The sequence below is a fragment of the Oncorhynchus tshawytscha genome, linkage group LG27 (genome assembly GCF_018296145.1).
Source record: "Oncorhynchus tshawytscha isolate Ot180627B linkage group LG27, Otsh_v2.0, whole genome shotgun sequence".
Lineage (NCBI taxonomy): Eukaryota > Metazoa > Chordata > Actinopteri > Salmoniformes > Salmonidae > Oncorhynchus > Oncorhynchus tshawytscha.
In genome coordinates this window covers 15,567,001-15,594,692 of record NC_056455.1, presented here as the reverse complement: position 1 = coordinate 15,594,692, position 27,692 = coordinate 15,567,001, and the positions used below count along the sequence as shown (strand labels likewise).

Below are 27,692 nucleotides of genomic sequence, written 5' to 3'. Positions count from 1 at the left end.
CTGGACGACTCTAAGCACACAGACAAGACAACGCAGGAGTGGCTCCGAATGTCCTTGAGTGGCCCAGCCAGAGCTCGGACTTGAACCCAATCGAACATTTCTGGAGACCTGAAAATAGCTGTGCAGCGACGCCACCCCATCCAACCTGACAGAGCTCGAGGATCTCCAGAAACTCCCCAAATACAGGTGTGCCAAGCTAGAAGCGTCATACCCAAGAAGAGCCACGGTTGTAATCGCTGCCAAAAGGTGCTTCAAAAAGGACTGAGTAAAGGGTCTGAATACTTATGTAAATGGTGATTATAATTTTAATATTTTTCTTTATACATTTGTTAAAATTCCTAAAAACCTATTTTTACCTTGTCATTATGGGGTATTGTGTGTCGAGGGGAAACAACTATTTAATTAATTTTAGATTTAGGCTGTAATATGGAAAAAGTGAACGGGGCCTGAATACTTTGAATGTACTGTAAAATGCTTTAGGGAAAAATATTTTCATATAGCTAAAGCAATTGATTTCACAAAAGCATATGCTAACACTTTCAGTAGTGGAAGAGAGCTCAGTCTTCTCCATTTATTAGGTTTCATATACATCAATCTCTTCAGCTGTAATACAAAAACAAAAATTCAAAATCTGACAAGTTTTACAAAGGGCAGGATACCTTCAAATACATTGTGTTTTTATCCTTAGCAGTGTCATTACTGCTGGGCAATTAATACCAAATACATTATTCCTTTCAGCATAGCTTGACTGAAACTCAAACTGTTAAGTGTCCAGAAAGCCAGTCGGTCCAAACTCAAGCAAGTCCTTCCCAATGAGATGTATCTTTCACGCCACCTCTAATAAAGTGATTGAAAGGGTATAGACACACCTAAGTGTCCCTGTGCAATCTGATACACTGAGTGCAACTCAGCTCAACATTTTTCAACGTTCAAACAGGCGTCAAATGTTTTTATTTTTATGGGCATGGCCATGGAAGCGTAAGCTTTTCTTAATTTCTTCAACTGGCTAGAGGGGTAACAAAGAATCAAATCAAGAAGAACAAACAAGGAAACGTGAAATCTCCAAAGAAAGTATTTTCTTCAAGGTAACCTTTTTCAGAAATGCCTTTATTCAAACCCTCCATTTTAACCCCTTGTCAAATGTCCATGTGGCAGAGGTGGGCAGGCAGCAGCTCCACCTGACAGTTGTGTGGGAACAGCGCTGCTGGTCTTACAGGGAGAGTCTTCCTTTGGGGGCTGCGTAGTGGGGCCAGAAGGAGGAGAGGAGTGGAGGTCACAAAGCACAGGAGCCAGGTCCCAACATGGATTAATTGTTCAGAATTTAACCCAATTCTCGCAGAGTGCATTTTTGTTGTTGTTCACATATGTGGTATATACTAAGAGGTCGAAGTCTGTAGTTTGTTGTTATGAGACCTATAGAATGTGGAAAAGGGGAACAGTTGAGAACCTTTAAACATTTTTATGAATAGTTTAAACATACTGACATGAACAAAAAAACAAAACAATGATACAAATAATGGATGCCATGGGGTCAGGAAGGAGATAGAGCAGCCATGTTGGTCTAATTAATTGGGAATGACTTAGTCAATGAAAATGGTGCTTCACGTCTACATCCTGAGGTACCTTCATGCAGTAAGGCATGGGGTCCAATATAGTTAAGCCGTGACATTTTATTAATTATTTTAAGTCTATATAAATTCCTCTGACCATAGGCTCTCTTTGTTTTAACCATAAAATAATCCTTCACAAAAGGATTAAAAACCATACAATATCAATCTTATTTTTTTAAACCACTAAATTTAAAACATCCAAATAATAATTCAACCAGTAGTTAAGCTATAATTTACCTACAAAACCTGTGCACTATATTAAAATCATGCACATTAATTACGAATGCATGATATTTAAATCAGCTGAAAGAAGGCCATGAATAAGAGAGGAACTTAATTTGATAAATATATAATAATAAAATATACAGCTTTACATGTGGTCCCAAATGTTGTTTTTATATCTCCCTCTCCAAGAATAACTAACTACTAATAAAAAAATTCATTTCTGGGTGAAGCTTATTTACACATTTCTAAGTAAAAGCTTCCTGACACTTATCTTGCTGATAATTGATACGATTTTAAATGGTAAAATTACCAAAATAATAGAAAAAAAGCATATCCCTTGATAACTTGATTTGTAAGTGTCAACATGGCTGCCATTTTGTGATTGTCACAGAAGGCATCTTTGGAATTTGGCTTCTATACTTGCAAATGTACTTTTAAGCATGGTTTGTTTCACTGATAGAACACTTGTGTGTGTTTGTGTGTTTATTTCTTTAAATCTTAAATAATCACACAGAATTTCCACTGTTTATGAAACAGCAAGTTCCATGATTCACTACTAGAGACCCCAGCATCCAGCTCAGACTCCAGCTATAACGTCAGACTTATGACATCACAATCTGCAAGAAAGAGAGAATGAGTGGCATAAATCAAATGCATGCGGTACAGTGAAAGAGACACAATGCAAGGTGATGCATGACACAGAGATGGAGCAAACATTAATGAAGCTCTACTGAAAACTATTGCAGAGAGGATGTCTGAGCTGAAGTCAGCCCTGTAGGCTTTGGTAAGACTCTGCATCCCACAAACCACAGCCAGGTCTGTGGGGAAGACCACAGCCAAAGTCAGGCTACTACAACACAAACGGACTTGCCCAGAGAGCGAATGAGGCTAACTAGCATGACACGGATGCATGGTTTAATGAAAAGAAAAGATTAAAAGGGTGTTCTTAGGAAATTCTCAAAAGCAGATTCAATCAAAGTCACATGGAGTGTCATGAACATTATATGACTGACAAGCCATTACCTATGCCCTAATGTCAGATGAGACCATGGAAAGCAGAGGAGCATGACAGAGGTAGTGTTTTCTAACAGAAGACTTAATGACAGGGCCTCTGAAGAGCCTTGGGAGTCATGAGAGCTCTAAACTTACCTGCTAGCTTTGAAACCTTTGAGCTTCTGTACAAAGAATGACTCCAGAACTTCGGCACACTGAAAGAAGGGGGAGTCGTTGGGGTTGTAGTAGCGGCAGTTGTCAAAGACTTTGGTCATGTCCGCCACAAACTCAGTGAGCTTGTTGTAATACCGTTTCTGTAATTTGTCTTCCATTGTGGAGAGGTCTGGGGATGAAACATAGAGAAGGGTGAGCAAAGGTAAATGTGTTGGTCAATTATTATATTTTCTAAACAATCAACATAAACACTAGCCAAGTACACATTGTGTCTACTTTCAATGTTTCTTACAAGCATTTCGCTACACTCGCATTAATATCTGCTAACCATGTGTATGTGACCAATAAAATTTGATGTGAAATAATAGCAACAGTCAATGACATTACAGTGATTTAGAGATCTGCCCTTGCCCTTACCCATCGGTTCCTTTATAACGCCATAATAATCAGGAGCATCGTTGGGATCTACTGGTTCAAGGAACGGCCACGCCATTTTGTGAGCCTGTTAACAGAACAATAGGTGTTTCACTAGATTTACAACAGTGAGGTATACTGAAGTATGTTGAGAATGTAGTGCCCCAGACCAGAACACTGGTCCTGCAATGCAACGTTGTTTCATTTAATCATTTCATTTATTCAAGACAGGGTACATGATGTGACTCCCAACTCTGGCCATATCCATATCAAATGCATCATCAGTAAAGACACTGAACTGAGGAGACCACAGGCTTCATACCTGTAAGGAGCGCAGGATTCTTCTTAAACCCTCGTAGTCCTTGTCGGTTAACGGTGTGAGGACGGTCATGGCGTCCTCCGTGGATTGACACTGCGGGCACACATACTCGTCTATGTGGGTGGCCTCACTCTGCAGAATGCCCACACAGCGCCCGTGGTACCAGTTCTGACAACGGTCGCAGCCAATGTAAAACCTGGGAGAAAGAAGTACAGGTCAGGGATATTTGGACCTATAACATTCAGTTCACCCAAGCTATAACCTTATTAGTATTGTGTTATCATACTGTGTTTCATCATATGGCGTCCGGCAGATGCAGTACAGCTCCTCCGTGGTGCCCTCTGAGTCCTGTGAGTCCTGGCCCTGCTTGCAGCCATTACAGACGTAGTCGTCCATCTTCTTGGCCTCCTTCTCCGTGATGCCCACACACGCACCGTGGAACCAGTTGGAGCACAGGTCGCACCCAATGTAGAACCTGAAACCATGTGGACTTAAGTTCAATGTCTTTGACATACATGCTACAGTTCAGTTACATGTTCAGTGTTTCAATGGGAACCCGATATGGTGCATCCATATCTTACTTGGCCTCGTCATAGGGCGTTTACAGACACAGTACAGCTTGACTTCCTTCTTGTGATCCTTTGAGGTAGTGGATATCATCTTCTTCTTCTTAGGCTTGGCGGAGGATGAGTCCCTTTCGTCGTCCCTCTTGCGTTTGTGGGCGGAGGAGGGCGAGGCCATGGTGGGGGAGAGGGATGAGGCTACCTGGGCTGCGGCAGCGGCTGCCTGAGAGGCTGCAGCTTGGGCCTTCTCCTTCTCCTTCCTCAGCCTGCTGATGTCCCTCCTCAGCTCCTCCTGAGAGAGAGAACGACATAGGGGGAAAGGAAGGGGAGAGAGACAGGGGAAAGGAAGGGGAGAGTTGGTATCACAATGTAAGGAATTCCTGGGCAGTGGCCGCAATATTTCTCAACACATCCAATATCACACTTCTACACCCTACTGGAGCACTACAATACAGTGGCCTATAATACAGAGGTGGCTATGGCACTGACCTGAACCTCCAGCTGCAGCTCCTTGTCCAGTAGAGCCCTCTTCTTCAGGATCTCAGCCTTGAGCTGCTCTTTGTGCTTGAAGAGCAGAGCCGAGAGCTTGGTGGCATTCTGCTTGCTGCGTTTCTGCTCCACAGACTCCTCCTTCTTCCTCTTCTTAGCCGCCTGCTTCTCGTCCTTGTCGATCTTGTCCAGGATGAACTTCATCACCTGGTTGCAGACGATTATTCTGCTCAGCAGGGGATAGAGGAAAGGAGGGCTTGTCAGATTCATCATGAAATCAGACAAAATATAGCTAGCACAAAATAGTTGGCGATTGCTGGTAGGATTAAGCATAATAAGGTTTTGGAACTGACAAATAGATAAAACATGTACTGTAATTCATATTAATGTCGTTATGTAAGGGTCATGTCTGTGAATAATGACAGCCATACCTCTGGTTCTCCTCCCGCTCTGCTGGAGTCATGGTCTTCCTCTGTTTCAGATTTTCTATCACAGCATTCTGCTTCATCACCACCTGTTTCTGGATAATGTCGCTGGGGCTGGAGGCCTGCAGGCTCTGCTCCCTTTTGGCCTCCTGCTGCTTTCTTCTGCTGCTGCTCTCTGAGCTGCTGGATCCTCTGCAGGTGGTCCTGCATGCTGGCTGTCTGGATGGTCACCACATTCTGAATCTGGTGGGCCTGCACCTGGCCTCCTGCCTGCTGGATCTGAATAGGCAGCTGCAGCTTGATCTGCTGGGGCACCGCCCCCACCCTGCTGGGCCTGGAGCTGGGCCGCCACGTGGGTCTGGATGGTGCCCAGCACCTGGACCTGCTGCTGCAGCCCCGGCACTGTGATCAGCTGGGGTTGGTGGTGGAGCTGCAGCTGCTGCTGGGGCCTGATCTGAGCCGTAACCTGGGGCTGGAGTTGAGCATGGGCCTGGATGGGCCTCACTGTGGCCTGGGTGACGGAGGGGGAGACCGAGAGAGTCTTCATATGGACCGGTTGTGGAGAGGTTGGGATCTGGGCTATCTGCTGGATGGGTAAGGCAGTGGGGGACTGGAGGGATGTGGACTTGAGCCTGAGGGGTTGAGTCTGATATGTGGACACTGGAGGGGGCAGGAACGAGGGCAGGGGGCTGGACTGGAGTGATAGCCTGTTGAGGAGGCTGGACTGGAGCGATAGCCTGTTGAGGAGGCTGGACTGGAGCGATAGCCTGTTGAGGGGGCTCGACACGAGCGATAGCCTGTTGAGGGGCTCGACACGAGCGATAGCCTGTTGAGGGGGGCTGGACACGAGCGATAGCCTGTTGAGGGGGCTGGACACGGCGATAGCCTGTTGAGGGGGCTGGACACGAGCGATAGCCTGTTGAGGGGGCTGGACACGAGCGATAGCCTGTTGAGGAGGGGCTGGACACGGCGATAGCCTGTTGAGGGGGCTGGACACGGCGATAGCCTGTTGAGGGGGGCTGGACACGGCGATAGCCTGTTGAGGGGGCTGGACTGGTGGTGCCGGTGCTTGAGAGGTGACGGGAGTCTGAACTGGAGGCTGAGACAGCGCTGCAACGGAGAAGAGAGACAGCAGCACAGTATTAACACATCTACACAAACTAGAGACCAATCCAAATGAACATTCTAATTCACAACTCTGCAAAGCCTTGTGTACGATGCTTGTTGAAGTGGCCTGGCCTCATACCTGGCCCTGAGGGTGTTGTTGTGGTGGCTGTGACGGGGGGGTGACAGCAGCACTGGCCGTGGTGGCGGGGTTGGGGACAGGGGCTGTTGCCCCTGGGTGAAGAGGAAGCGCTGCACCTGGCCGTTGGGCATGGCAGCCTGCATGAGCTGCTGCCCAGGGCCTGGGATGACTGTCACCCCCTGGGGATGACCTGCAGCTGGCCTGTGGTCTGTCCCTGTCCCTGGATTACTACTGTGAGACCCTGGTTCCCTCCCTGGAACACACAGTCAGACATAGAAACACACAGAGAATACATCCAACAGTGTGAGAGTATGTGTGAAAGTAGGTGTAAAAGAGAGCAGGTGGCTCCTCACCTGTGCCCCCTGCGTTAGCTGGGTGAGCTGGGCCAGGGTGAGTTTGACCTGGCCCTGCTGTGGTCGGCTGCCTTGGGGGGTGGATGGTGATGGGGACTGCCCGGGGGCAGGGGTGACAGGACGGGGGGACGGGGCAGCACCCAGCATCCTCTGGCCTGCACTGGTCTGCACAGGGCTGGCACTGGAAACTGCTGTGGAGACAGGTTGGCCCCGGATGATCTGAGTCACCACCTGCTGCTGGCCTAGAGGACAGACAGTGAGGCAGACAAACAGACACACAAGTAGCATAAATAGGAAAAGTGCATGGGACAGTCCCAAGACAAATCAGGTGACTTATCATGAATGAATTGACTGGAGGTCAACATCGGAGGACTACCAATACAGTTTCCATCCGAATAAAATGAATACGTATAAACATATCAACACAAAGCAATGTCGCTGACAGTCTGTAATGTGCATGCTGAGGAGTGAGCAGAGCCATGCAGCCACGGGTTGGGAGAGGGAGAGACCTACTGGCTGGTAGAATACCTTGTTGCATCATCAAGGGGGTTCTGATGATGGTTTTGCCCATGGTGGTGCCCTGCTGCAGGGGCGATCGGATCACCGTCATGCCCGGACGGATTTGGGCTTCGGTGGAAATGACCTAAGCCAAAAAACAAAACACAAATAAATGATACTGTACACATGATTATGCTAATTTCACCACATTCCAATTAAGATTATAACTCAAAGAAAGAGCAGGGGAGAGCATAAGAGGGAAAAAGACAGCAATAATATGTGAGAGAGAGAGGGATAGATCTGTTAGGATGTCTATTCTCTACCGGCTGAGTGGTGGTTGAGGTGGAGGTGTTGGGTCTGATGTTGATGGTGGCGTTGCGGTTCTGGAATGAGGAGTAGGTCCGCTGGTTGCCTGGGGTACTGGATGGAATAATGCCCAGGAGATTCTGCTGGACTTGCACCATACCTGTGACGGAGAGGGATTGTGTTATTAAGTAGCGTGAACTCACTACAAGTAGATCAACAGTAGGGTGTTGAACCTCAATAATGAGATTTACAACAAGTCAAACGCCCTTGTTAAACGCTCATGGAACTAGGAATTCAGTTTGCAAAAGAAATACTAGGTTGAATCACATCTCCAAATATATTGACAAGTCACAGCCATCAGTGGGAGAAATGTCACCTGCCCTCTTGCAGATGACCTGGACAGACTGTATGGATCAAGCAGAACAGGTCTTTGTGTTGAGACTGTCTGGGACGCAGTCCAACCACGATACCGTAAGGAAGCTTCCATTGGATCAATAATCTGACAGACAGGACAGACATTACTGTGTCTATTACTGAGCGAGACAGGGCATCCCAGGGTCCTCCTTCCTAGAATGTTCTTGTAATAATCAGTGGCATTTTCTACGTATTAGGGCAGCCAGCACACTCAAAACCAAAAGCAACACCTCAAAGCCCCTCAAAGGTTCTACTGGGGTGAGATGGTTCATGGTTTTGCTGAGTTGGGGTAGGCCTGCTGAGTGGGGGTAGGCCTGCTGAGTGGAGGTAGGCCTGCTGAGTGGGGGTAGGCCTTGTCAATGCGGTCATGCCGGCTAAAACCTTACAGACGGCAAGGTCATCCATACCTCCTTGTGTGGTTGGCATGTTGACCGTAACAATCTTGCTGTTGGCCGGAATGGGTAGCTTGGCGGTGATGACCTGGCCAGCCATGGTCACCGGGCTGGCAGAGATCTGGAACGTTTGTCCAGAGGTGGTGACCATGCTGTTGGCCACGGTGGCCCGTGAGCAAGTGGAGGCTGCAACACACACCCCACCTGCAGTCACACACCGTGTGCAAGTGCAACCACAACAGCCAGGGTGTATAGCAGTGGTGTCCACTAGGGGTGTTTCCCCCCAGGTTCGATTCAAACAAAGCCATTGCATAATGCTTTTGGACTGATTAACTGATTATGAGCTTGAAACTTTTTTCTAGTAGTCAAAAGTGATTGTAAATGTTTTAGAATTCCCTTTCCCAGCCCCACACTTGACTGGGTTTCAGATACAGGAAGTGGACACCACTGGCCATTAAGGCCATTCAACATACCGTAAATATCTATCAAAATAGGTCAAATTAAAAAGAAAGAATCCAAACACTAAAATTATCTGTTGTTGTTGTAACAGTTTGACATCCACGAGTGAACTTCAATGGCCACCATTAAAAAGTGAATGGGGAACGAAAATGCCTTCTGACCAAAAACATGGAAATATGAAAAATAATATTTCAACACTGCTACCAAGAATCACTATCAACTTAAAACACACCCCCACAGTAGCCACCGTCATGATTTTGTATGAGCAGCTGAGTCGTCGCCAAACTCACCTGGACTACCCTGGCCCTGCTTGACCCAGGAAGTAAATGATTGATGGAAGTTCTTGTTCTGCTGGAATGTGACAGGTGTCCCCAGCTTGGAGGCCAGGACCAGTTTAGTCCCGGGGTGACCTGGCTGGTCAGGGATGCCGGAGTGCCAGAAGCTGAGGTTGTAGGGGTGCTGGTGGGGGTGGAGGTGGTGGCACCAGGCTTCTGTTGCTCCAACCGTTTCTACAATGCAAAGGTTCAGATGCTAAATCTATGCTAAACCACATAGAAACACCAAACTCATTGGAAAGAGGAGACCAGAGTAAAGAGTGAGAGTACAGAGTAAACATGTCTCCTCTGAATAATACATAACTTCCAATACACATTTGTAATTACACATGGTTTAAAAGGACAATTATTCAGATCAAAACCAACCCAAACAGAGGCCCTTGAAATGTCCCAGCTCCCAGTGTTTAGTGTTTGTGCCCCCCAGGTTTGGGCTGAGGGGGGGTGGATTGTAGGGAGGCTAGGTGTCACCATAGTGCAAGGTGGAAACTTGTCTGATCTTCCCACCTGCTGAGCAGCCAATCTCTGGTGCTTTAGCTGAGCCTCCAATTGGGCCTTGGCCTCCTCTGCTGTCTTCAGCGTTCTACTAACCTTAGCCTGGTCTGCAGCCTGGGCCTTCTCCCTCTCTACCCTGGGACCACAAGAGGACAAGTCAGTTAGTCATACTACATCCAATGACAACAGACCTGGGCAGGGTTACAACAAGACATCTTGAGGGAAGTATAGGTTCAAAGGTCACATAATATCAAGCAGTACGGCAGCTTATTCTCTCCAGTCCCAGCAGCAAGGCTAAGGACAGTCCACCTGCTCACCTTTCTGAAAAGGCTCTGATCTCCCAGATCTCCAGCTCCCTCCTCGGCCACCCACGTCTCTAAGATGATGGGTCCAGTCTGCTTGGCCGGTTCAGGCTTCTTTGGCCTCAGAGCGCTGGAGCGCAGGCCTTTCCTCTGGGGAGTGGGAGTTTCTACCCAGGAGGACAGAGAAAGGATGAGGTAGAGAATGAGGTAAAGGGAAAACGACATCTGTCAATTAATGTCATCCTTTGTATTGTGGGATAAAGAACTTTCTCAAACTCTATATTTTCACTTACATTGCAAAGGATTTGCCTACTCAGGGACTTGAGAGAGAACACTAGAAGAGGTAAGGAGCAAGCTGAGCAAGGCAATCCAAAGCAAAGATTCATGAGACCACTATAGGATTGTGACAGGGTGATCCTAAGACAATTTGGGATGCAGTTTCATCCTTTTACCTTTGGGAGCTTCGGTAACGCCAATTGGGCAGATGATCTTCCTGATGCAGTATTCAGACCGAATGCCGTGCGGCCCCACATCTCGCCGCTTGATGATCTCTGTTGTGGTGATCGCCGTCTCCGAGGATTCTGGGGAAAGCAGAAAGGAAATATGTCTATTTGAAATTGTGCCTCATCTTCAAATTGAGAGACAGGAAGGAGGAGGGCAGAAAGAGGGAGAGGAGGGTAGGATTGCTGTGCTCTCACCTGTGCGGGTGGTTCCTACAGCAGGGGAGGGCTTGACAGCCATGTCATCCCACCTCAGGCAGGCCCAGAGCAGCCGCAACATCAGACTGACCCCGCCAGAGACTTCACAGTCTGGAGACGGTATCTGCATAGGAGACCCAAGTCAGTGAGTGTTATCAAAACAACCTTTAACCAAATAGCTATATGGACAAATGTACATGGTTCCATGTTCTCAATGGTTTTAGCCCAAATATTGTTTGTTGTCTTTCTGTGTTTTCATTTCAGTGCACGGCATATGAGATGGTCCACTGCGTCAATGGCAGCCTAATGGCTAAGGGTCAACTACGTGACTAACCTCCACGTGATTCCAAAGGTGGGTCTGGGGGAGGGATAGGGCCAGATGTCCAGGGCTGGCTTGGCGTTGTAGTTGAAGATGGGTACCTCTCTGATGCCCCCTCTCCTCGCCAGCTTCTTTAGGTCATCATTAGGCAGTACAAAGATGCTCTTCTTGCTACTCTTGGTGACAAACTTGCGGTAAGAGGGGAGGGCCGTGCCAGAGCGGGTCTTCTTGGAGCGGGAGAACTTTAGCAGCCGGACACAGTCTCTGGTGGAGTACTCCTTACTGACCGTCATGGAGGTGACTGAAGAGCCTGAGGGCCAGATTTGGCATCTGTCAACATTGCAGTGACAACAGTCTTGGTCTCCTCGGAGACAGTGGCCCCGAGCGTCGGGAGCAGACCCTGGTGACGGTGGTCTTGGTCATGGTGGTGAGGGTGGATACAGCACTGCTCTCTGCAGCAGGCGTCACTGCAGGCTTAGTGCTGCTGAAGACCTTGGCTATCTGCACCGTGCGAGACTCTGTTGACATGGTGGTAGTAGTGGTTGTGGTAACTTGGGTGATGGTCTTCAGCACCTCAGTACTGCTACTGCTGTTCTCTGTGGTGTTGTTACTCAAGCTGGACTCCTCTGCAGTGGGGATAGGAAATGGGGTGATCTCATTGGATGCCGTTTGCCCAATCTCCATTGGCTCAGACTTGGTGCTGTTGCTTACCATGGGAACACCAGTGGGCGGCCCTAACATTGACGACGTGACGGAGTAGTCAGGCTCGGACACCACAACCTTTCTCTCTACGTCCTCCAAGGCTAGGCTGGTGGCTAACACAGTGTTGTTGACCTTTAACCCGTCCTGAAAGAGAGTACCGTTCATAATGGATTTTACAGGTTCCTTCACTGGCAGTGTTTTGATCTCACCCTCTAACATCTGGAGCATGACCTTGGTGTCCACTTTTTTGGCCAGGTCTGAGTGCATCTTTGAGTCTACAGGAGCCTTGGTGTCAACAGCGGCTTTCCCGTTCACCTGCACTAAATGTGGTTTGCTTTCTATCTCCCTCTGTCCATTACCTTGCTCTGTCTCCTCATAACCATGCTTCCTACCGTTTTCTCCTGCTATCATCACTTCTGCTCTGGGAGGTTTGGCCGCACCTAAAGCCGGTTCTACAGATGTCAAATTGACTTTGTTGTTGACGTCTATGCTTTTCTGGGAGCCTCCATTCAGCTCTGTTTGAGATAACGCATCCCCACCATTGCCCTGAACGCTGCTCTCATGGTTGGCCAACCCTGTGGTGTTGAGGTTGGGGCCTGTGGCTCCTGCTGCCTGGGGTTTACAGGTGGAGCCTAATCTGACATCCAGATTATCTGTCTCTCCTGAGGGCTGGAATTTCACTGGCTGCTCCTGGTCAAAGTCAAGCCTTTTAACAATTGTGTCTTTAACTACTGAGTCTGCTTGTCCCTCAGCTTTCAGACTTGTGCACGGTGTCATTGCTAACTTGTCTGCTGTAGAAGCCTTGATGGTGGTGGGAGTCCCTGTGTTAACTTTCTCCTTGGAGACTGTGTGTTTGGCCAGGGCTGACTGCTGTTTGAGGCGCTCTAGCCTCTGCTTCTCCTCCAGGGTGAACTGTTTCACTCTGCGCTCCAGCAGCCCGTCGAGCTTGGACGTCTTCACCTTCTTCTTGTAGGCCGTACGGAGCTGGAAGCCCGCGCTGACGTTCACCACATCCCAGTTGAAGGGACGGACAGGTGGCTTGGCCTCAGAGTCCTCCCTGCTTAGTTTCTTCTTCCTCCCGGGCTCCTCCTTCACAGCAGGGTCAGTCAGTGATGAGGGGCATTTGCTGTCCACTATACCTAAAAAGAGAGAACTCAATTAATAATATTAGCCAAAAAATGCTAACTCCGAGACCTGAAAGACAGCTGCTAAGTACCAGATGAACATAGAACACAGCCAATCATAGTAGGAGTGGGGAAAATACCTAATGTCATCTAATAAAATGTCTTATTCAGATAAACAGCAGGAGACCCTCTTTGTTTATTGATGAAAAGTATTATCATTGTACCTTTTTCCTCACTGAGACAGGTGTCTGGTGGACTGGGGTCAACATCCATCTTGTCCTCAGTCTTCTCCTCCACCTGATCATCTTTCTTCTCCACCTTCTCTGTGATATTTTCTCTTCCTTCTCTTTCAGAGTCTGCCCCTCTCCTGGTGAAGTGTTCCCAGATGGCTCCATGGTGGAGGTTTCCTCCTGGTCTTTTCTTCAGTAATTGGAGTAGACTCTTCTTTCGCCTGGGTTTCCGAGCTCGTTGGTGCTTTGGGCAAACATTTTCGTTTGTTCGGGCAGGATGTTGCATTTTCTTTGCCAGTTTTAGCTGCTGTAGAGAGATTAAAATGAAAACACATGAAGCACCTAATTTATACCGAGGCAAGCTGGAGCCACATTTTCAGCTTGAGTGGCCTTTATCATCATCAGTGAGATAAGACAGAGATAATACGTGTACAGAAGAAACACTTACCTTCGAGTACTTTGCGGTAGTTGACGTTGGTGTTCCCTGGTAGCCTGGGAACAAAGCGATGGACGTGAGTCTTACTGACCCAGCTCCAGCCCCCGTACCCAGTTACTCTGTACTCCTCCCCCTTCTGCTTCCACACCTTACACACAGAGAGAAAGAACCAGTTAGATTAAAGACTACACAATCGCATACAAAAGATGGGATGATTATGTTGTCAGACATCATGCAGTCATAAAAGCCCAAACAGGACTTGAGAGGAAAGTGAACCCAGATTTACCTGGTGTTTGATGGGGATGGTGTACTTCACCCAGGTGGCCTGCTGCATAGTCTCTTCATCCTCCAGTTTTTTCTCTCTTTTTCCCCTTCTCTTTCTCCTCCCGCTCCATGGAGGTCATGCGATGGAGCCTGAAGGGGGGGGTGAAAAAAATACATCAAAACGGCAAGGTGACTCTGGCTTGTTTAGTCAGGGCTCCATTATATTCAACAATGAACCTCCTCTCACTCATGGGAAAAGCGTCAGCTTCTCTGCATACACTGCCCACACCACTACAGACCTCTGCACTGAAGAGAGGTGAACAGAATGCTTCATAATCAGCAGAGCAGTGAAGCAATATAATGAATTCAGTTTAGCATTGTGCACTAAAGCGCAGAGAGCAGGATGAGTTGGGTCGATGTGCTATGACTCAAAACCCAATTCAGCAATGAATTAAGTCCTTTGATTCACAACCAATGTCTCTTACCTAGTGTGTCCAAGCGCATCTTTCCAGACAGGCAGCATGACCACTGGTTTGATGGCACACTCCATGATGGCCAGCGCCAAGGCAAACTCCCGAGCCTTACTGCACATCTGCACCGCTTTAATCCAGTTTGTCCTGGAAAATCCCAAACCCACAACTTCACTATACAGCAAAACACAATTTCACACATGACCTTATCAGTCACTAATATTCCATTTCTCCATTGTGTGAAACAGTTCTGAACCCCACTTTCCTATGTCAGAGTAAGTAGTCTGTTCTGGAGCGTACCTGTGCGAGGCCCAGTTTGGGTGCAGGAAGGGGGCGGGGACATTGGTCTCCAGCTGGATGATGGTGAGCCGCAGGGTGGAGATGGTCAGCACCTTGGATCCGTGGATGGAGCCGTTCCACTTGAAATCCCCGGCGGGGTTAGGCTGAACTTATGGGAGAGGTGGCGGCGCTTGTCGTGGTCCTCACGATGCTGGTGCTTGTTGAGGCCCAGTGTGTTGGTGCTGAACTGGTTGTGGTAGACTCGGAACTTTCCCTCCTGGCCCAGCTTGAAGAAGTTGTTCAGGTTGCCCTTCACCGTCAAGTCTTTCCTCACAGTACCCAGACGAGCCACTTCACTCTCAGAGCTGGGAGGAGATGTCTAATGGAGAGACACAAGGGGATATTTCTACTGAGCTGAGTAGAGACACAGCTAAGAAGAGAGACATCGTATCCATAGGGATTTGGCAATTGGGAGATTACTGGTAGTTCAATTAATTGTGTAACATTGTGTAATAAAGAAGTGAGTCGATGTGGAACAGAGGACTGGATTTCAGTCTAGATGATTGAAAATATAACAGGACAATCCATTTGATCCTGCTAAGGCTGCCTTCTCCTAATGTGAGAGACTAGGCTGTGGGTGAAATTCCACAGAGACGACAGAAGGTTAACAGTGTCTGGTTGGTGTCTCACCTCCTTGCTGTCCCTGGGTGTAGGGCTGCCATCTCCCTGGGTCTTCTGCTGGCTCAGCTTGCTGTCCGGGTTACGCAGACGAGTCACTATGCGATTGTTAGTCTGTCCAGACGCTGACCCCTCACCATTCCCACTCTCCTTGCCTTCACCTGCGAGCAACAGAACACATCATTAAGATCAGTGATGATTAATCAAAAGAGAGAAGTCAATCATGAATAAAGGATTCATGATTAATTGGGCCAAAAACCAGCACAGCGGAGGCAATGTTCAAAGATACAAACAGTATCTCTAATGTCACTTGGTAGTCAAGGCCCTTGACAGTTGAATGAGTCAGAGGCCTGAGTGCAAGATTGGTATGGCAACTGCGTACCCGTGTCGTCCTGGCTGGTGATGGAGGACTGAGAGGACCTGTCAGCGAGGTTTGTCTCTTCAGGCCTCCTGAGGACCCCAGGCGCTGAGACGTGGCTGCTGTTGCTGTTCTCGTCTCCAGGGTGTGGTGGTGGGGGAGTAGGCTGGCACTGGGCAGAGGGGTCCTCCTCTCCATGGGACTCTGAGTCTACAGGCTTATCATCTGGGGAGGAGGAGAGGATTGAACAGTGAAAAGCTGAGCAGCACAAACCCCTTAGACCCCTTTGTGTGAAAACATGCATCACCAGGCACTAGCTGTCTATACTGACAAAGTATTGCAAATGATGACAGCAATGCAGAGCAAACACGGATAAACAACTTAAAAAGTAAAACCTGTAATCCACAACAATTGTAAAAAACAGAATGCTTTTGGCTTGATGCCTTCCTGCCTCACCTTAATGATCATGCACAATTAGCATAACACCAGGGAAATGCTTAATCAGTGAGTCTGAGCAAGACTTTGCACTTCAGCAGTCCAGGCTGACAGATAAGGCTAAAAACACAGTGCAACACAACACAACACAAGCAGTGCAAAACGCAGCTGCAGAACCAAATTAAGAAAAGATTGTGTATCTGAGCTGTAGGTTAAAATGGCCCTGCTGTATATACTGCGCTGAGGGAGCAGGTGGAAGGTTCAGGCAGGGAGCCAGCCTTTTGTTTCCGCTAAAGGAACGGAGGCCAATTTCCCCAATGAATTGGGGCGAGAATAAGGGGCTGGTTGTGACAGACTTAGGGTGGTGGGCGCTGCCTGCCAGGGATGCTGCTGCCAAAACGCCATTATCTGAGAACAAGTTCACAGTGTGTGGACCAGACAATGCACCGCATCAGGATCCGGATAACACAATGAATGCATTGAGAAAATAGAACATGTAAGCAATGAACAAGGTGACTAGAATAACAACAGGCTACACTTACAGCCTCCTGAGCACTGTTCAGCCTTGCATGCTGAACACTACACAAGACAATGGAACACAAAATGGATGGCAAGAGCACAAGATCCCGCAAAAAGGCACAATGCATCTGTCGAAGGAAGAAAATAACCAGGCAGATCTCGATCATATGAAGTTGGATGAAAGACAAATTCTTGGAAAAGAAAACAACAGCAATAAAGGGATATAATAATGGGCTATTTAAACGTTACATAAGTAGATGTGAAACGCAGAGTGCTTTAAGGAGTAAGAAAATGCTTAAGACAAAATATGTTTATACCTGAAGGATAATTAACTCAGTAAGTCAGCAACACCGGTCAGTTTAATGAGTGATACTGAGGTGAGCAGTACTGTGGCAGAGTAGAGCCCCCTCTGTTACATTCATTACTCTGGACTGGGTGACTAAGTGAAGGCTGCCCAACAGAGTCCACTCACGCTGTTAGTAATCCATGTATTGAATTAGTAGACAGTAGATAACCAGAAAGGCATACTGTGTAAACGTGTTGCAGCCATTCAAGACACTCTCATCCTCAAAGGAAGCTATAACTTAAGCTTTAATGGTCCAAGAGCACTCTTTAGTATACTTTCTACCAAACATGGCCAATAATCAAATCAACAAATGGTCACATTGAGGAGCAGCCAACCAGCATGAAGATCATCATCAAGCCAAGAAGCAGCAGCAGCAGCAAAAAAGCCTGTAGCAGTGACTCCAAAGCAACGCACCCAGTGGCAGCAATCACATCACATTAAGCACAACTACAGTATGGAGGATGCTTTCAGACTGCCAGAGCACGAGACCGATGATGATGGATGCACACATGCATAGCCACAGCAAGGTGTGACAAGGAGGAGAGGCTGGGAGGAGAGATGCGGATTGCTGGGCGCTTTCTCCATCATGTACCTTGCCTCTCCTGCTCAGGCTCCATGGAGGCCTCCCCACTTTCAGAGGCGGCAGAGCAGGACACCTCAGCAGGCTTAAGGGGTTCATGCTTAGGGAGAGTGCCGTCCTGGGTGGACGAGCCAGGCTTAGGGGGTGGACGGTGGTGTTCTCTTCTCCAGCAGGGGGAGCTACAGCTGCTGTGAAACATACAAGACTCACTCTGGATCTTTAACACACAACCGCCTCACCAGACCAACAAAAAGTCATTGCTATCCTCAAAAGGCTACATGAAAGATGCATCCAGAAATGGACTTCACCGGCAATACACAACTCACATTGGAGTTGCTCTTCTATCTTACCTTGTGAGCTTGCCTCCTCTTTATACTCGGGGTCTTGGAGCCCTCTGTGGTCTGGTAGTTGAGAGCAGTGTGTGGGGTCTCTTCCTCGATCTTGGTGGTGTCTGTAGTGGCCTTCTCTGCCTGCTCCACTGCTCGCCGTTCCTGCCTGCCCTGCACACGCTCCAGGATCTCATCTACACAAACAACAACACAGCTGATAAGCAAAAGGCCAACACCCACACACCATGTTAGGTCTGTTTGACCGGAGACTACGTTTCAGCTTTATGTGTAAATCAGTAAGTCTACATGCTGTTTACCACATTATTATGTAAATCAGTAGGTCCACATGTTGTTTACCACATTATTATGTAAATCAGTAGGTCTACATGCTGTTTACCACATTATTATGTAAATCAGTAGGTCTACATGCTGTTTACCACATTATTATGTAAATCAGTAGGTCTACATGCTGTTTACCACATTATTATGTAAATCAGTAGGTCTACATGCTGTTTACCACATTATTATGTAAATCAGTAGGTCTACATGCTGTTTACCACATTATTATGTAAATCAGTAGGTCTACATGCTGTTTACCACATTATTATGTAAATCAGTAGGTCTACATGCTGTTTACCACATTATTATGTAAATCAGTAGGTCTACATGCTGTTTACCACATTATTATGTAAATCAGTAGGTCTACATGTTGTTAACCACATTATTATGTAAATCAGTAGGGCTACATGCTGTTTACCACATTATTATGTACAGTGCCTTGCGAAAGTATTCGGCCCCCTTGAACTTTGCGACCTTTTGCCACATTTCAGGCTTCAAACAAAGATATAAAACTGTATTTTTTTGTGAAGAATCAACAACAAGTGGGACACAATCACGAAGTGGAACGACATTTATTGGATATTTCAAACTTTTTTAACAAATCAAAAACTGAAAAATTGGGCGTGCAAAATTATTCAGCCCCCTTAAGTTAATACTTTGTAGTGCCACCTTTTGCTGCGATTACAGCTGTAAATCGCTTGGGGTATGTCTGTCAGTTTTGCACATCGAGAGACATTTTTTCCCATTCCTCCTTGCAAAACAGCTCGAGCTCAGTGAGGTTGGATGGAGAGCATTTGTGAACAGCAGTTTTCAGTTCTTTCCACAGATTCTCGATTGGATTCAGGTCTGGACTTTGACTTGGCCATTCTAACACCTGGATATGTTTATTTTTGAACCATTCCATTGTAGATTTTACTTTATGTTTTGGATCATTGTCTTGTTGGAAGACAAATCTCCGTCCCAGTCTCAGGTCTTTTGCAGACTCCATCAGGTTTTCTTCCAGAATGGTCCTGTATTTGGCTCCATCCATCTTCCCATCAATTTTAACCATCTTCCCTGTCCCTGCTGAAGAAAAGCAGGCCCAAACCATGATGCTGCCACCACCATGTTTGACAGTGGGGATGGTGTGTTCAGGGTGATGAGCTGTGTTGCTTTTACGCCAAACATAACGTTTTGCATTGTTGCCAAAAAGTTCAATTTTGGTTTCATCTGACCAGAGCACCTTCTTCCACATGTTTGGTGTGTCTCCCAGGTGGCTTGTGGCAAACTTTAAACGACACTTTTTATGGATATCTTTAAGAAATGTCTTTCTTCTTGCCACTCTTCCATAAAGGCCAGATTTGTGCAATATACGACTGATTGTTGTCCTATGGACAGAGTCTCCCACCTCAGCTGTAGATCTCTGCAGTTCATCCAGAGTGATCATGGGCCTCTTGGCTGCATCTCTGATCAGTCTTCTCCTTGTATGAGCTGAAAGTTTAGAGGGACGGCCAGGTCTTGGTAGATTTCCAGTGGTCTGATACTCCTTCCATTTCAATATTATCGCTTGCACAGTGCTCCTTGGGATGTTTAAAGCTTGGGAAATCATTTTGTATCCAAATCCAGCTTTAAACTTCTTCACAACAGTATCTCGGACCTGCCTGGTGTGTTCCTTGTTCTTCATGATGCTCTCTGCGCTTTTAACGGACCTCAGAGACTATCACAGTGCAGGTGCATTTATACCGAGACTTGATTACACACAGGTGGATTGTATTTATCATCATTAGTCATTTAGGTCAACATTGGATCATTCAGATATCCTCATTTAACTTCTGGAGAGAGTTTGCTGCACTGAAAGTAAAGGGGCTGAATAATTTTGCACGCCCAATTTTTCAGTTTTTGATTTGTTAAAAAGTTTGAAATATCCAATAAATGTCGTTCCACTTCATGATTGTGTCCCACTTGTTGTTGATTCTTCACAAAAAATACAGTTTTATATCTTTATGTTTGAAGCCTGAAATGTGGCAAAAGGTCGCAAAGTTCAAGGGGGCCGAATACTTTCGCAAGGCACTGTACGTCTATGCTCAACCAGTCAGTAATGTTTTTTTTTTTCAGGCATTAAAACAAGGGGATGTGGGGCTCCCGAGTGGCGCAGCAGTCTAAGGCACTGCATCGCAGTGCTGGAGACGTCACTACAGACCCTGATTCGTTCCTGGGCCATATCACAGGCTGTAATTGGGAGTCCCAATTACGGCCTGTGATTGGCCCAGCGTAGTCCACAATTGGCCCAGCGTTGTCCTTGTTAGGGTAGGGTTTGGCCGGGGGGGCTTTACTTGGCTCATCATGCTCTAGCAACTCCTTGTGGCGTGCCGGGCGCCTGCAGGTTGACCTCGGTTGTCAGGTGAACAGTGTTTCCTCCGACACATTGGTGCGGCTGGCTTCGGGTTAAGCGGGCGGGTGTTAAGAAGTGCAGTTTGACGGGACATGTTTCGGAGGATGCCTGAATCGGCCTTTTCCCCCAAGCCCGTTGAGGAGTTGCAGTGATGAGACAAGATTGAAAGGGGGGTAAAAGGGGGTAAAATACAACAACAAAAAATACAAGGGGATGTGTCAAGTAGCTAATTCCCAACCAGAGAAGCTATGCCAGACAATAAGAAAAGGAATGGAGTTGTTTGGCTCACTAGCCCTAGCCTGTTTGTTGAAATTATGCCTTTATATTACAGGATGGCATTACCAATATAATGGAGTCAAACCATAATTGGTTTCCAATATTGCTCTCCTACACATTTTGAAACAATATAATACCAGCTGGTAAAATTGCAATTGGAAAGTAACATAGGCCTATGTATAATGCTTGTAACAGTGTCAAGATCATCCTGTCACTAGGTTAACCCCTTCCATCCTAGTTCTCATAGAAGCAGTCACTCACCTTCAGAGAACAACCACACAAACATCTCAAACTTACAGATTGCTAATACACCTTCTAGCACTACTTGAGACTGTGTGAAGAATGAGTGGAAACGGATTGTGACCGGTAATAGTAACCAAGTCACAACACGTATGATCACCAGCACAGTTAAATACCAATATAGTTAGCCATTGGCAGCTAAAACCAAGAACAACTCATTAGAACCCATATCAGTGAGTCACTCCTGATTTGCCGTCTCTACTATTGTTCCCTGAAACGGGACAGTGGGTCAACGCTCCGGAGATGACATTAATGAAACTGCTGTCTGAGCACTAAAAGCAAGAGAGTGGTGGATCAATAATGTGTTCTATGACGATATGGTATAAAATCTCTCCCCATAAAAGGCAGACAGAGAGATTCCAATCTTAATTCAGGGAAATGGATCTAACAACAAAAAAGTTGTGGACAGCCAGCAGAAAGCATTGCCTGTGAAAGTATCCTGGGTCACAGGAGAAGACAAAAAAATGACATCAGTCTCCATTCCCTACCTGCCAACAGTTCATAACTGAGGTTTTCATAGGGAGAGATACAGGAGTATCCACAGAGGGAGGATGAAGCAGTGGGCTTCTGAAGAGGATAAAATACCAGCAAGGCCCATTAATCACTACAGATGGTACAGGTCGAACGAGACAGGAGAGAAAAGACTCTGCATTGACTAGCTTGTCTTTGGAACATCTGTCAAATAAAGTCCTCATTGTCTAACAATTGAGGAGACTGATCCCAAAACAGTACAACTAGAACCAAGCAAGCTTACCATATAAAGCTTGGTTTGTGTCAACTAAGAGATATAGTGGTCAGGAAATGCACAAACAAAGGAAGGCTCTACAACAAACAAGGAGGAGTAGAGTAGCCACACAGAGAAACCGACACTGGTTTAAAACCAACCTTCTCCCTTCGATAGAAATAAGAAAACCGCTGTTTGCATGATAAGTAAAAAGGCTGAGAAAGAAAGGGGAATAGCAACATCTACGATGTTTGATGCTTATTTAATATCACATACACTGGACAGATGCAGTGAAATGTGTTGTTTTACAGGGTCAGCCATAGTAGTACAGCCCACCTGGAGCAAATGAGAGTTAAGTGCCTTGCTCAAGAGAGCAGACGGATTTTTCACCTTTTCATCTCGGGTATTTGAACCAGCGACCTTTCGGTTACTGACCCAGCGCTCTAACCGCTAGGCTACCTGCAGCCCTCTGATAGTTCTAATACATCAACCATCCTAATCATACTTCAGCACGAGGGAGAATGTACTCTCCTCACCAAAGATGTATTGGAATGTAATCTCACAGGAGCAACACAACATGTAGCCTAGGGGTCGTCGTTGACATTTCTATATTGACAATGCATAGAAGCCATGGACCAGCTAAAAATGCTTCAGTGTGACAGACAGTGATTCAGAGCGTCCAGCAGGTGGCTGTCTAGCCTTACCGTTGGCTGCCACGAGGAAGGCCTTGTTGTTGCCCGCGGCCTTGTTGGTGAGGTCCTCAGTGATGTCCATGTGAGTGTGCACCTCCTCCTCTCATCTCCTCGAGGACGGCACACAGGTCGTTTTCCCAGTACTCCTTGTCTAGACACTCTATCAGCTCTCCCAGCTGGACCTTTGTGCTGTAGTACCAGATCTTCTTCTTATCATGCTCCCCGTCTTCCTCACTGGAATAACAGGACAACAACCATTATTAGAGTTGTGACAAATAAGATGGAATATAATTGACAATTAGTTTGTTTATAAAAACAGGTTTAAGGACCTTAATGAATAGATCATGAGACGGCATCATTGTATGGCCTATAATGCTGCATGAAGCATTGTTAACCCGGGAGAGAAAGATATCTTAACTTCAAAGGAAAATCAACACTGAATGCAAATTGACAATAAGCTTAAATTTCATTCGAACGCATGTTGTTTTTCAGCCCCCTTATACCTTTTTTTTTGCCCCTCGCAAGAGACCAATTACAAGCAATTGCGAAGATATGTTCAAATGGAGGAGGCTACATGATGAAGAAGTGGATACTCCAGCAGCAGTTCAGTAAACTCTCAGGGGGGCTATGGCATCACAGCACAGGAGTTTCACCCTAACTAAGGGCACAATTAACAACCACAGCACCCTCGCCTCGCTGGCTGATGTCTCAAACCGCCACTAATGATCCCTCCCACAGCTTGTCAGATAGATCCCACTCTTCAGATTGAGTCATCATTGAAATCAGCTACATAAATGTTTAATCCAGGCTGCTTCTACATGAATATGGGTGATTACCAACAACATCCAGCTACTAAAATTCAAGTAAAAAAAATATATGTTCCAAGTTTAAATCAACCCTCTCAGGCAATCTGTGTGTACATAGTGTTCAGCAACAAAATGTGTATTATTCTATCCACAAGACATGACTGATGTTATACCAAGCAATTCAGCACTGGAAAAAACAACTAAGTAATTCTGAAGGCAATCAATTAACTTGTTTTCAAGAACCTCAAGGACATACATCCACTCTCTGCCTACATCACAAAATACAATGTATCACTCAGGTGAGATCACTCAGTATGGTATGGAGATGGTGCATAATATTGTTGAAGTAAAAACAAGGGAAGTGGGGTGGGGGCCAGTAATTACTCACACAATTATTCTTCGGTTTAGGAACCAGTATTGCCTCCGGTGGCGGTCATAGCCGATGGGCTCCTGGCGGATGTAGGGTTTGCTCTTCTGCATCTCTGTCACACAGTCTGTGACCCCGGGCACCTTGTGTGCCACGCAGATCTCACACTGCCATTCGTCCTCCGGCACCTCTACCAGAGGAGGCTTCACACACTCCAGGTGGTAGACGGCAGAGCAGGTCTCACAGCACAGCAGGTCCCCCAATCTGTGGCACACCCTGCAGTGGTCATCATACTGCACCACCCCCTCTGACATTAACTCCTCACGGGCGATGTTGGTGGTGAGGAACTGATCCACCAAGAACTGCAGCACCTTGATCTTACTGTCCAGAGGGCCGTAGGGGTAGTCCTCCACCTCCTGGTAGGGCAGGACATGGTGGTACTCCTGGTCGCTCTCGCAGTAGGCACGGACCACCTCGGGCCACGTCATACCATCAATGAAGTAGAGGGTGGAGTTGACACTGTCCTTGAGGTCAGCAGGACCGAACGTGGTGTTGGAGGTGTCCTCCTCACGCAGGATGGCCTTCAGCAGGGCTGTGTGGGTCTCTGCCATCAGCGTGCACTGCTCCTGGCCTACCAGCGCAGCACAGAAGTCCTCAAAGCGGAAGGGAGAGAGCCGCAGCACCGTGCTGAAGTTGCGCAGGACCTCGTAGATGGAGGACACGTTGAGCAGTTCCTCGCTGGGCACCAGGAGGTCCTCAGAGGTTCTGGGCAGCTCCAGAGGAGGGATCTCCTTTTCCTCAAAGATGGGCGAGCGAGGGCAGTGCACCCGCGTCCTCTTCCGCCCTGCCAGACAGAGAGCAGTGAGAGTCTTTAAATCACATAGATTATGGCAAACTAAATTGCATTCCGTAAATCATACATAAAACCCAGACAAAGCAGAATGACATTGTCTCAAGGGCTTAAATCATCGTTTATGAAAATTCAGAGCAACAAGTTGAAGACAGAATTTACACAAGTGAACAAATGTTAGCCGTGGCCATGTAAAAGGAGAGTTTGCAAGTGTCTCTGAAATCTACTGCCACAGAAAAACGTTTGATTCTTTATATTGGTGCCAGGTCCGCTTTAAACAAATCAAGTCTTGGACTTGGTGAAACACTACACCAACTCAAAGTTGGCAAGGGTATTAAACCTAGGAACCAAGAAAATTGAGAGGGGTTATATTATTGCAACTGAGACAGTCAAGAACAACAATTTAACACAATGGACATTCCCTTCAATGTAAAAAATTACTTCTTAAAATGGGTCTAATCCAAACACTGTGATAATGTTTTGCAACAGCAACATAATCATTACTTTTCTGCTATTCTACAGATATGTTTTGTATCTTTCTTACATTAATTTGAAAGATACTGGCAAACATACTTTCCACATAAATGAACTTTAATATAATCTAAATTGTTACTTCTATCTATTGTGTAAGAAAATGTGCATCAAAAGTGTGTTGAAACAAAAATAACTTCTGCATTTAATTTCCAAAGTTTACAACATATTATGGATATTAAATCGTACAGATATTAATTTAACATTGAAATGAATAATTCCATTATGTATTTTGGGGAATGTAAAACATTATTGTGCTGCATCACTGCAACTTCTTCTCCTCGCATAGTTACAACTGGTGAAATTGAGGGCGCTTATTTTCAAAACAATGGGCCACATGGTACCCTGTCCTGTCATTAGCTCGAGCTGATGTGGATTACTAGCAAGCTAGCTGGGTCCTCCTGGACAAGAGCACAAGCCCATGACATTGCTAACTAGCTAGCTTGAAGAACTCATCTGCTTCTCAGCTGTGAAAATATGCTGGATATGAGAGCTAATGATAAGTAAGAGTGGGTTAAAGAAAACCCCCAAGTTAATTAATAGTCTCATTAAACGTATCGACACATTTGAGAAAGTATTTAACTAGCTAACGTTAGCTAGACATGCTAAGTAGCTATTCTCATGCAAGGAAATGATGCATCATCAAGTGTCGTTTTATAATACGAAACATTCCAGTTATTAGTATGTTACCTACTCTGGAATGTTAATATAATGTTGTTGGTCATTTTAGTTGTTTTCTAAATGATAAATCTCCATTTACAGCTGTTTAGCAGGTTCAGGCATTAACTTGTTAGCCTAGCATGCTAACGTTAGATAAGGTACGTTATAACTACCTAGCTATTGCACCAACCAGTCAGATCCCAAACTAGCAAACACAATTATAATAACATCTTGCACAATACTGTTAGTTAAAGATGTTTCAGAATTCAAAAATGTGCAATACGGCTCCCGTGCACTACCTATATCGCTAAATGCAAAGCTTTCAGTCCATCATCAACAATTTCGAACTCAAACTAGGCCTGTTTTTATACACAGTCAGTGCATTCTCCATTTTGAACAATACACCTTCCTGCACTATAAGAACTAATGCATAGGAAAATACGCCCTGACAAATTATAATTAGTTACAATGTCATTGTTTTCCATCATTCTCTAAGCAGCTTGATCAATATTGCGGTTTTACCCGGAGTGCTGCCATGAGTGCTCTGACTCCGAAAGCTGCTTTCAGTACAGTAGCTGGCATCATCCTCCTCGAGTATTTCCTCAAGCGGGTCTGACTCCTCGTTGAGGGCCTCTTCTTCCTCGTCTGTTATCGTCTCTTCCTCTATCAACTCGTCCTCCTCAGATCTCAAACTCACAGCATCATCGTCTTCATCACTTTCATGATCATCATAAACCACAGATCTAGCGATTGACCGTCTGCCCCTAGTACCTCTGCCACCACCACCTCTGCCTCTTCCCCTACCGCGAGATGATCCCACTTTCCTCCTGCCCCTCGATGAAGAGTTATTTCCCCTCTTGGGACTCTCAAAATCAACCTCGGCACTACCTCTCCCCTTTGCCCTCAACTCCCTCCTGGGTCTCAAGCCACGCTCCGGCTCGGATGAAGGCTCCTGCATCCGCAGGGTTTTGGGCGGCCTGCCTCTTTTCCCCCTCATTATATATAAAAGCTATTATTTTCAATTTCAATTTCTGCGTTAATTTAGCCTTCACAGAACCCAGAAAAACGGGTACCGTCAGAAAGCTTGATTTGCGTAGATTCCAAAGAAGTAGTCCCGTAAAGCCCCGGTCTCGGTTTACGTGAGAAAGCTCAAAACCAATGGCTGGCGTCCCGCTTCTGATCGGTCGCAGCCGCCATTTTTCTTCCTCTCCGACTACTGAAAACAGACCGAAGGCCCAGTGCTGAAGTCACGTGGTGATTGTTCTTCCAGTACAGTAGACCTGAACAGGCAAAGGGATTTGTATATACATTGAGTCATTGCACTCTGAACTGAAGTTTGCAATTATTGTCGAATTGCAAAAAATAAAAAGACCGAAATTATGTTTTCTCAAGTAGGCTACAAAAGTGTATTATTAATATCTAAAAATGGAACAAATATGATACCTAGCTTGTTCCTATCTTGCGTTTAATTTTTTTAAACTAACATTTGTTGATATTTCCTACATTTTCTCAAGTTATAATGTTCAGTAAATATTTTGCCAATTCAAGCATACTCCTTCCTTTTTCATGTTCCTTCATACCCCTTCATGATTTTAGTCCTAGAGTCATAGAGGTGAAGTTATTTTTTGACATGTATTCTGCCAGGGTATGCATTGGTAAATACAAAAGGTCTGATAATACATTTTTTAATGTTTAATTTAAAAGGGGTGATGATCAATCTTATCTTCCACCACAATTACTGCAATCACATCATCAGAAGAGGTTATAATCTGTATCGGTCCATGCTATACGGGATCATTTGGACGTCGCCAAACACCATTGACGTTGTTTAGGGTTAAGTAAGGGCTATGGTTAAGGTTAGAGTAATTAATCCTATGTGATTAAGTTTAGGCTTTAATGTAGGAATGTCCAAAAGATACCGGATAGCACTGACCAATCTGTATATCTCATACTGTATATCACAAGATGGCTTGTTGGTGTTGCAATGTATCCAATCATAG

At 46.0% G+C, this 27,692-nt stretch overlaps 1 pseudogene; it reads right to left on the bottom strand.

Moving 5' to 3' along the window:
- Window positions 1-1,061: 1,061 nt before the first annotated feature.
- LOC121841062 lies at window positions 1,062-26,940 on the bottom strand (annotated as a pseudogene).
- Between the last annotated feature and the right edge of the window lie 752 nt (window positions 26,941-27,692).